Genomic DNA, 11,936 nt, shown 5'->3' on the forward strand with positions numbered 1-11,936 from the left:
TTACGCTTAGACTTTGCATTTCCTGATCCCTTAATAGTTTTTAATACTCATGTACAGTGTCTTTATGTTTCTGCCTCCTTCTTTCCCTTCTGCATGACTTACAGGGCAGAATTGCTGAAACTAGGGACAAGTTGTACAACCAAGAGGGCATGGAACAATATCTTGATCCAGGAGTGGATGTTTACATTTAACCCCCAATTCCAAATTTGTTGGTACCAGGGGTCTGTGCTGAGGGTACGATCTACATCCTCTCGGATGTATTGCAGCCCCTCCTCCAACTGGTAACACCGCTTGACCATCCCCTCTAGCTCTGTCCGGAGGGTGTGCAACCTCTCTGGCAGCATGGGTAAAAGTGATGCTGTCGGGGGAAGGTATTTGTCCAGGTCTCCTCCGAGGTCATCCGTGGCATGCAGGCAAGCCTCGTCTTTCGTGTATGTAGACCAGATGGGTGGTTGGAGCCTGCGGGGACAGGCAGAAATTGGGGCTTGGTACTGGACATCTTAAGGGTCTGCAGTATACCCCTTTTCCCCTATATGCCATGTGTTTGGGCTTATGCCTCGAGCTGCTGACTTGTACGGTGCTGTTGGCCGTCCTGCTGAACCCGCACAATGCCCTCTCACTCCTTCCGATGGGATGGGGGCATATGCTGTAATCCCCTGCCTTCCTACATCCCATCAATATCACCCAGATCATGGTCCCATTCTTGTCAACGGCATAGGTGGGCACCTGATGGTACAGTAGGTACTGTCCCCTCTTATTACTCCAATGTTTTCAATTGGATATTGTGAGAAGGCTTCCTGGTAGGCTGGAACCACCAGTACCATCAGTATTAACTCTACCATCATCAGATTTACAGTAACACATCCTGGATTACAGGACACACTCTGGTTAGACTCTTGAGCCTGCAACCGTTCATATTGCCCAGACGCTGTGCCATTTCGTTTAGGGAGGTGTTATTAATCCAATCTGGGATTTACTGTTTCTGTATCTGCCTGAGGTTATGCCTGACCTGTTCCACGATCCGTGCTCCATATGCATGGCATGTGGCAGTCATTTGTCTCTCTCTCCCTTTTTCCTCCGTACGGCCTATCAGGGAGTTATGTTCCTGCTGCCTACCCGGTGGCGGCATCATTCACCAGGCTTTGTTTGTGCCGGCTGAATGGGTCTCGCCCCCTCTTGGTGTGGTCGTATGTCACAGTGGCGTCCGCTGCATCCCTCACTACTCTACCATTCTCCGGTATTACGCCTGTATCTTGCGCTACTTTCACCACTGGGGAAGGGTCAGTTACATCAGGTCAATTACAACCAGTATTAGCTCATGGTGTATATTATGATATAATTTGCCCTTTTTGTGTCACGTTACTAGCCCATTAGTTTGGCCAGGGACCCATGGTGGGCATGTCCACAGGATTGTTGTGGGGGCTAGAGTACTTGAGGGTGATTAGGGCGTAGGGATCGGCCCCTCCCACCCCAAAGTAACACGGTCTGTCTTCAGTTCTGCCCACCTTGTCCTCGCCCTGACAGATGAACGTGAAAGTTTTGCGAGTATTGGATTTGTAACACGTCAACTCACAGTCATTGTTGTTGCATGGTCATACAGAGACCCCCTCCATGAAGCCTCGCAGGACTTGGACCCCGTTGGACATTTGATACATACCCATTGTCCCACAGTGACATTGACTATTGTGAATTTTTTCCCACTGGCCTCCCACAACCCCTGGGAATTGCCATGGATCTCTACCAGTCGGACAACGTCATCCGGATGTCCTCCTCTGAACTAATACGGAACATTATGCAGTTTGTCATTCCCTGTTGACACATTGGCGGCTGCAGTGATTACCAGGAGATATGTTGGGGCCCACTTCCTGTAAAAACAAATGATTATGGGGCATTCTGCGTGCCCCCAGTGTTGGTGCGTTTCAATTGGGTCCTGTGTTCGCATTGTCCTTTGCCTTTCATTTTCATGCACGCACAGGTGTCACTTGCCATAATTATGGGGTTTAGCCCCATCCAACATCCAACGTGGGGCAAGCCCGGCTTCTGGGGTAGTTCTTTAACCATTACCATGTCCCTTATCCCAGGCATGTCCCACACCTCCGGTTCTAGCTCCTGATCCTTTACCTGTAACTGATCTCTAGCCTCTTGAATAAGATCTTTCAATTGTTTACTGTGTTCCCTCACATATCTCTGCACTCTATCCCCCAACGGTCCCAAATCCTGTCCCCCAATGGTTCCAGGTCCTGTGCCCCCGTGATGATAGTCTCAGGGAGCCGCATGGCTCTCCCGGTCATTAACTCATAGGGTGTAAATCCTGTAGTCCGATTGGGGATAGCCCGTAACTTCATCAGGGTCATTGGCAACAGGTCTGCCCATGTCTGCCCGGTCTCCTTGATGGCTTTTGCACGGGCTGTCTTCAGGGTCCTGTTCAAACGCTCCACCATTCCTGAGCTCTGGGGGTGGGTGGGTATATGGAATCTCTGCTTGATGCCTAACAGTTTTCAGGTTTCTTTAATGATCCTTGCCGTGAAGTGGCTCTCCTGATTAGAGTCAAATTGTACCGGGCCAGCCCTCCTGGGGATAACCTCCTCAGCCATTATTCGTGCCAAGGTAGTGAAAGTGCACTCCCAGGTTGTGAAAGCCTCCACCCACCAAGTGAATTGGCCTCTGAGTGCCAATGTTTTTCACTCCTCGGTGGTAGGGGTCCTGTAAAGTCGATCTGTACATTCTCCCAGGGACCACTCGGAAATGAATGAAAGCGAAAGTCACGAAGAAACTGAAAGTTTGCGAGTATCACAGAATCCACTAGCAGAGCAAAGTGAGTCAGGGTCTTTGATTACGATTAATCAATTTCACAGTCCAAACCATTAACTGAAGTTGGTAGTCAAAGTCAAAGTTCAGGGTCGACACAGTCTGAGATGTTGGGAGAGCAGAGTCAAGCTAATGGAAATGGAAGGAGATACCCAGACAGAAAGAGAAAGAAGCCAGATAGGTTAATTGAAAGTATACAGGAAGGAAGAAGAAATAAGTTGTTATTTTCATTACTTCTTGTTAATGATTATATTTTTGTTAAAGACATACTGGTTTTTAGGAAAAACAATTTTTTACATGTAAATAACCCTAGAAATATTGGTTATATATATTTTCAATGTGATTATAGTAATAACAGGTATGTCTCCCAACCTGTTAAAATTTCAGAGTATTGTTATTGTATTCTGGGTACCATTTTATATTTAATGTAAACATTTTAAGTGGGGAGTGAGTGTCATATACTGTATTAAACTGGTTGATTGTATTGTAATAGCTGCACTGCAATACTGTCTCTCTGCTGCCCTCTCTGTTCGGAGGTGTTCCAACAAGGTTGTTCCCAGGAAAGACCTCATGCAGTTTTACCCTGTGAATACACAACACTCTGAAAGTCGTGTGGTGAACAATCAGGAAAGAGAATTGTTTTCACTGCTTCCCTTCAATGGTTCAGTTTGAAAAGTGGTGAAATACACTGGAAAGCAAACCAAAGTTATCCTTTGGTCTCTGATTCAATTCCGGGCTTGAAGGAGTGTGTGTCTTTTGGAGTAAGTGTGTATAAGCAGCAATTAACTGAAGGCAGTGCTCTTAACTTGACAAGTAGATTCTGGTTTAACGTGTTGCTGCCAAGGTGCAGGAGCCCTCCTTTCCTGTCTGAAAACAGCCTGCACATGGCTGTTCCACTTCTGCAGTTACATCTGCTGGCCAACAGGGAGCTCCTTTGAGCAGCAACTCATCCAAACACTCAGCACTCACTTGAAAGCAAAAGAAGTCTCTGTCAGTCAGACAGGGCTCTCGACTGCTCCCTCACACTCAGGGCAGCTGCTAGTTTCCAGTCACCTCACTTATCTTCCACAAGTTCGGGCTCCTCTCGGCTTCTTCCATCATTATTGCGTCTTTCTACCCGGCCGGTGCTTGTCTCTGTTGCTCAGACCGAGCAAAGTATTTACTATGTTGGGAGATAGATCGCCCCTGTTGACCTGGATACAGATTACTGGTGGAGGCAATGCCATTCATTCATTTACCTGGATGGATGATTTCCTTCATTTCCCTCCACAGCTTGTAATGTAAAGGATATTTGTATGACCCCAGGCACACATTCCCAGACATAGCAGTGGGCATCTCTTCAGAAAAACTGCCAAGAACATTAATACCTGTCAGAGAACACAAGGACAGAAAAACACCGAGAACCTAGGAGCAGGAGTAGGTTAAATGACCATACCAAACGAACATATGAATTAGGAGGAGAAATAGGCCATTCGGTCCATCTAGCCTGCTCCGCCATTCAATAAGATCATGGCTGATCTGTTTCTGTCTCGTATTCCACAGTCCCATCTACCCCCGATAATCTTTGATTCCCTTGCCTAACAAGAATCTATCTACCTCCACCTTAAAAATATTCAATGACCCCGCCTCCACCACCATCTGAGGTGAGAATTCCAAAGTCGCACAAACCTCAGAGATAACATTTCTTCTTGTCTCTTTAAAACTGTGCCCCATCATTCTGGACTCACCCACAAGAGGAAATATTCTTTCCTCATCCACCTTGTCAAGACCGTTCAGGATCTTATAAACTTCAATCAAGTCTCCTCTCACTCTTCTAAACTCCAGTGAAAACAAGTCCAGTCTATCCAACCTTTCCCCAGAAGGTTAGCACCACAGCCTCACAGCTCCAGCAACCCAGGTTCAGTTCTGGGTACTGCCTGTGCGGAGTTTGCGAGTTCTCCCTGTGACTGCATGGGTTTCTGCAGGTGCTCCAGTTTCCTCCCACAGCCCAAAGACTTGCAGGTTGATAGGTAAATTGGCCATTGTAAATTGCCTGTAGTGTCGGTGGTAGGGAATATGGGATTAATGTAGGATTAGTATAAATGGGTGGTTGTTGGTTGGCACAGACTTGGTGGGCTGAAGGGCCTGTTTCAGTGCTGTATCTCTAAAATAAAAATAAATAAAGACAACCCACTCTTTCCAGGTATCAATCTAGTAACGCTCCTCTGAACCACCTCCAACATTCAGATCCTTCCTTAAATAAGGAGACCAAAACTGCACACAGTATTCGAGATGTGGTCTCACCAATGCCCTGTGTAACTTAAGAATAACATCATTACTTTTGTTTTTTATTCCTTTCCTAATAAAGGATAGCATTCAATTAGCCTTCTTTATTACTTGCTGTACCTGCATACTAACCTTTTGTGACTCATGCACTAGAACAATTAGATCCCTCTACAGCTCGGAATTCTGCAATCGTTCCCCATTTAGGTAATACTCTGCTTTTTCATTCTTCCTGCCAAAGTAAACAACTTCGCATTTTCCCACATTATACTCCATCTGCCAGATTTTTGCCCACTCACTCAACCTATCTATATCCTCTGTCCTCTTCACAACATATTTTCCTACCTATTTTTGTGTTATCTGAAAATTTAGCTATCGTGCCATCACTCCCCTCATCTAAGTCATTGATATAAATTGTAAACAGTTGAGGTCCCAGCACAGACCCCTGCGGGTCTCTACTTGCCACATGCTGCCAGTCAGAAAAGGCCGAATTTATGCATACTCTCTGTTTTCTGCCAGCCAGCCAATCTTCTAACCATGCTAATATGTTACCCTTTACACCATGAGCTCCTACTTTGCACAATAACGTTTTATGTGGCACCTTGTCAAATGCCTTCTGGAAATCCAAGTACAGTACGTCAATGAGCTCCCCTTTATCTAAAGCATATGTTACTCCTTCAAAGAACTCCAATATATTGGTTAAATATGATTTCCCTTTCACAAAACCATGCTGACTATTCCCGATTATCTTGAGTCTTTCTAAGTGCCCAGCTCCAGTCTCCTTAGTGATCGATTCTAACACCTTCCCCAAGACAAACGTCAAGTGAACTGGCATATAGTTACCCCTTTTCTGCCCCACTCTCCCACCCCACCCCCACCTTTCTTGAATAATTTGCTCCTTTCCAGTCTGATGGAACCTTTCCAGAATCTAGTGAATTTTGAAAAATTAACACCAACACATCTACTACCTCATTAGCCACCTCTATTGAGACCCTAGGATGAAGTCCATCAGGACCCAGGGACTTGTCAGCCCACAGCTCCATCAGTTTGCTCAGTACTGCTTCCCTGGTGATTGTAATTTCACCAAGTTCCTCTCTTTCTTCCACCTCCTGATTTACAGCTACTACTGGAATTTTTTTATATCCTCTATAGTGAAGACAGAAGCAAAGTTTTTGTTCATTTCATCCGCCATTTCCTTATTATCTGCTATTAACTCCCCATTCTCACTCTCCAGAGGACCAACACTCACTTTACTAACTTCTTTCCTTTTAAAATACCTGTGGAAATTCTTGCTATCCATTTTTGCAAAACTAGCTAGCATCCGCTCATACTCTATTTCTTTCCCCTGATTAATCTTTTAGGCATTCTCTGCCATTCTTGATATCTTGACAAATTATCTGACCTGCCACTAATCTTTGCACAATTATATGCTTTTCCCTCAAGTTTGATGCTTTCCTTAACTTCTTTACTTAACCACAGATGGTAGGTCCTCCACTGGGAAGTTTTCTTTACAGAAGGAATATACTTATTTTGAGTATTCTGAAATATCGCCTTAAATGTCTGCCACTTTGTTTCGATTAATCTATCCAGTAGCCTCGTAACCCAGTTCACTTCAGCTAGCTCAGCTTTCAGGTCCACATAGTTGCCCTTATTTAAGTTTAAAATACTAGTCTTAGACCCACTCCTCTCTCTTTCAAACTGGATGCAAAATTCAATCATATTGTGGTCACTGCTACCTAGAGGTGCCTTTACTCTTGGGTAATTATTTATCCTGTCACATTACACAATATCAAGTCGAATTTAACCGGTTCTCTGGTTGGTTGCAGAATGTGCTGCTCCATGAAACTATCTCAAAAGAATTCCATGAACTCCTCATCCAGTCTACTATTGGCAATCTGATTTTCCCAGTTTATATGTAGATTAAAATCACCCATGATTATTGCCGCCCCTTTATCACAAGCATCCAAAATTTATTTTTGGATACTTCGTCCTACATTGTGGTTACCATTAGGGGGCCTGTGGACCACTCCCATTAGTGACTTCTTTCCCCTACTATTCCTCAACTCCACCCAAATCGATTCTACATCCTGCTCTCCTCAATCAAGGTCATCTCCGACTATTGCACCAAGGATTAACAGTACTATCCTTACACCTTTACCTAGCTTCCTATTCTTCTTGAATGTTGTATACCCCTCAATAATGAGGATCCAATCCTTGTCATTCTGCAGCCATGTCTCCGTAATGGTTATCAAATCGTATTTATTTACTTCAATGTGCGCTATCAGTCCATCTACTTTGTTATGAATGCTCCATGCATTCTGATACAGAGCCTTTAGGTATGTCTTTTTGCTATCTTTGTAACATCTAGTCTTGACTGTTGGTGTGTTATTTGTTTTTTTCTCTCTGTCCTGTCCTGCCATTCTCTGACCTTCATTTCCCATATTACTATTCTGCTCTCCTGCCTGACTCAACCTCTTGATTTGTTATATATACCCAGGCTTGATCCCTATTCCCCCCCCACCCCCGCCCACCCAACTTGTTTAGTTTAAAGCCAAGGATGGGGAAAAGAGGCAGTCTGTGGAATTAAAACACTGACACTTCACTCCCCACCTATGTCACTCACCCCTGTTAATATCCAGGAATAAACATTGGAGTAAAAACAAAATACTGAAACTGCTGTAAATCTGATAAAAATAGAAGAATGTTGAAAACACTCAGCAGGTCAGGCAGCATCTGTGGAGAGAGAAACAGAGTTAATGTTTCAGGCTGATAGGCTTTCATCAGAGCTGGAAGGTATTCGAGATTAACAGTTTTAAAGCAATCATGTAGTCAGTGAAAAGTGGGGTATAGGGGGAGCAAAGAACAAAAGGGGAGGTCTGTGATCGGGTGGAGGGCAGGAGTGATTCAATGATAAAAGGGATGATGGTGCAAGGTGAATGGGACAATTAAAGAAACAGAGGATGGGTCCAGAGGAGGTGTAAATAGTTCCAGCAGAATAACAGAGGGAGAGGGGAGCATAGAAAATCTGGCAAAGGGGAGAAGGCTCCAGTGGCCTGGAAAAGTGATGGAGAATGGTGGGTAGACCCCAGGGGTGTGGACCAGCCTGCCAGCTGTGTACCAATAGGGGATCCCCAACCCCAAGCACCAGCCCACACCACCTCCACTCCCAGTGACTCTGGTGTAGCCATCCTCCATTACCAGCACAGGCCGTCCCAGAAAGTGGAAGAATGTAACAAAATATCTGAATATATTGATAATAATAATGAATAACCTTTCACAATGGACATTTAAATGGAAAATGAATTTCAGTCGAGCTAAGTGTGAGGTGCTGAATTTTAGGTCAGAAGAATGAGTTACCCAAATATTAAGGAAAAAAATGAGACTGAAGAGGAGCGAAGGGAAAAGGGGTGCAGGGGAAAGATTCACCAATCAACACAGGTTAACAGGGCCATAGAACACAAACAAAGCACTGGAGTTCATTTTGAGAGGAATGGAATTGAAAAAGCTCTTTGAAAAAGCAAAGAGTTGATATTAAACTAAGATAGAATCTTGGTTATACTACACTTAGCATACTGTGTACAGTTCTGGTCTCCATATTACAAAAAGGATGTTGATGCACTGGAGAATATGCAATTATTTTAACCAGAATGATACCAGAAATGAGAGCAGTGTACGATTTATTTCATCATTTGCAGTTTACTGATGTTATTATTTACTGCCATTGGCCTGATCTCTGTTTATTAAAACACAAAGGCAGATTCATGGAATGGAGAGATCAGATACCTGAAACAGTGATTTCAAAATTGAACTGAGTTGTACAACTATACTCAGTACAATTCCCCAGTGACAGATACTCCCAGTAATACATGATCACTGGGATCAGGTGTTTCACTCTGGTTAGTGACCCACACTCAGTACAATTCCCCAGTGACAGATACTCCCAGTAATACATGGTCACTGGGATCAGGTGTTCCACTCCGGTTAGTGAACCACACTCAGTACAATTCCACAGTGACAGATACTCCCAGTAATACATGGTCACTGGGATCAGGTGTTTCACTCCGGTTAGTGAACCACACTCACTACAATTCCCCAGTGACAGATATTTCCAGTAATACATGATCACTGGGATCAGGTGTTCCACTCTGGTTAGTGACCCACACTCAGTACAATTCCCCAGTGACAGATACTCCCAGTAATACATGATCACTGGGATCAGGTGTTCCACTCTGGTTAGTGAACCACACTCACTACAATTCCCCAGTGACAGATACTCCCAGTAATACATGATCACTGGGATCAGGTGTTCCACTCTGGTTAGTGAACCACACTCACTACAATTCCCCAGTGACAGATACTCCCAGTAATACATGGTCACTGGGATCAGGTGTTCCACTCCAGTTAGTGACCCACACTCATTTTGATTTTGCACTGACTGATGCTCCCACTAATACCTTCATTCAGAGTGTTATTAGTATTGGTGTCTGAGTAACAAACTTGCATTTGGACGACACATTCGAGCCTGAATCCTGAAGAATCATTTAATTGTGTTTTAAAGGATTTCCTAACACAGTTTAACAGGCTTGAAGGGGCTGAATGGCCTCCTCCTGCTCCTGTGTTTACACTGATTGGTCAGACATGGTGTAGGGCAGTGGATCTCTCTCACTGGTTAACCCTGTCCATGTCCTGTGTCTCCTCCCCACTCAGGTCTAATTCAGCATTACATGATATTCCACTAAATACAATAACTTGATAATTCAGAGATCCTGTCAGTTACAAACAGAGGTTTATTATCAGCTGAGACAATAGAATAAAACTGCAGAGATAATTCAGGATATTTGAAAAAAGGAAATGATATCACTGATTGGGTGTCTGTATAACAGTGACCTCAAGATCAGCACTTAACATTATCAGTCACTGAATAAAACCACAGACCAGCTCACACACAGATTAACAACACTTCAGTGGATATAGACACTTACCAGCAACACAAATGACAGCAAAGAATAGGTAATATACTTTCTCGATACTGTCAATTGTTGTTCGATGCATTTTCTCTGTGAAGTGATGTGTCTCTTCGTGCTGCAGACAATCTCTCTGTATTAAACTCTGAGGTGACACATTGTCAGAGCCTGTAATTTATACCCTGTGGGATCTCCCCGGGGATATTGAGGTTGACACATTGTTCAAACTGTTTTATTAAATTGAACAAATAGATTACGATATCGGGTTCAGTCCGTGTTGTGATAGAATATATTTATTTCTGAGATTGAATTGGAAAACGCTAAAGACTGGACAATTCTGATCACATTAATTAACTAATGAAAATTGGAAGCTGTATTCTCCCAGCAATGAGGTTGTTCTCTCAAACACCATCAGTCCCATCTCTAGATCTCATGTTGTTTCAGTGATGTCGGGTGGTGAAGAGCAGATTGTGGTCATTGTCCATCTGGGCCTTGAGCTGCAGGCTCTCATTGTAAAGCACGGAGAACTGGGACTGCAGGCAGTGAAACTCTGGGGAGTCCTTCACCATCTCACTGGCAAGAGTCTTCAGCTGTTCCTGGGGAGGGGAGAGTGGGGAGGAGACACAGGACAAGGACAAGGTTAACCAGAGAGAGAGATTCACTGCCCCATACCATGACTGACAAATCAGAGTAAACACAGGAACAGGAGGAGGCCATTCAGTCCCTTCGAGCCTATTACACAGTATTAGGAAATCCTTTAAAACACAATTCAATGATTCCTCAGGATTCAGGCTCTAATGTATCGTCCAAATGCAAGTTTGTTATTCAGACACCAATACTAATTACACTGTCAACACGAATAACTATTATGGTTATACAACAGATTCATACAATCTATTTCTTGCAAACCCAAGGTTTGCAACATGTAGATGTTGTCTCTCCAGCTGTGCTGTGTGTTCTCCTGATGTTGTCCCTCTGGCTGTCTTGTCTGTTCTCCCGATGTTGTCCCTCCAGCTGTCTTGTGTGTTCTCCTGATGTTGTTCCTCCAGCTTTCCTGTGTGTTTTCCCATTGTTGTCCCTCCAGCTGTCCCGTGTGTTCTCCCGTTGTTGTTCCTCCAGCTCTCCTGTGTGTTTTCCCGATGTTATCCCTCCAGCTGTCCTGTGTGTTCTTAACCAAGGAAAGGACGGTCTCCTGATATTTATGTCTCCTTCCTTTGTGAGTTCTATCACATGATGCTCAGAATGTGTATTGAAGTGAGCTCCTACTCACCCAGTCTTCAGAATTGCATAATGACTGTCTTGATGGCTTAATTGTTGAGCAGTTAATTTTATAAAAGGACTTGGATGACCTGGACAATCCCAAATAGTTAAGTGATATTGCTTGGGTGTTTCCATTGTTCTGGCTAATATCCGATACTCGCACCTTGACTTGGGATGTAGCCAACATGTCTGCTATAGTTGCTACTTGTATTGTTTTGAGTAATCTCTGTTAATTCAAATCCAAATTCTGATAATCAGATTAACTTTGGGACTCAAGCACATTCTAACTTTCCCCCATCGTGAACCTTAGTTTTTAAACTCTGGTTCATATATTTTGCATACAGCTCTCAGCCTGATCACCCTGAGTCTACAAACTTACACATTACACAGCACCAATTTATGTACTAATATATTCTACTAATTGTGTGTGAGCTTTGTCTACTCATGGAGACCCTCCAAAAGGCCCCCATTAGTTGGCAAATCTTGCTGGACCTGCAACTGATCCTCCAACCGCTGACGCACACTGTCTGTACGTATCCAAGCAATAATGACAGTGATGGTCAACACAACTGGATCAACCAAGAAAACATAAGAAAGCAAACGAGCCCAGACAGATTGTGATCAAGCTTTGCCTCCGTACGT

Source organism: Heterodontus francisci, chromosome 29 (assembly GCF_036365525.1).
Source record: "Heterodontus francisci isolate sHetFra1 chromosome 29, sHetFra1.hap1, whole genome shotgun sequence".
Lineage (NCBI taxonomy): Eukaryota > Metazoa > Chordata > Chondrichthyes > Heterodontiformes > Heterodontidae > Heterodontus > Heterodontus francisci.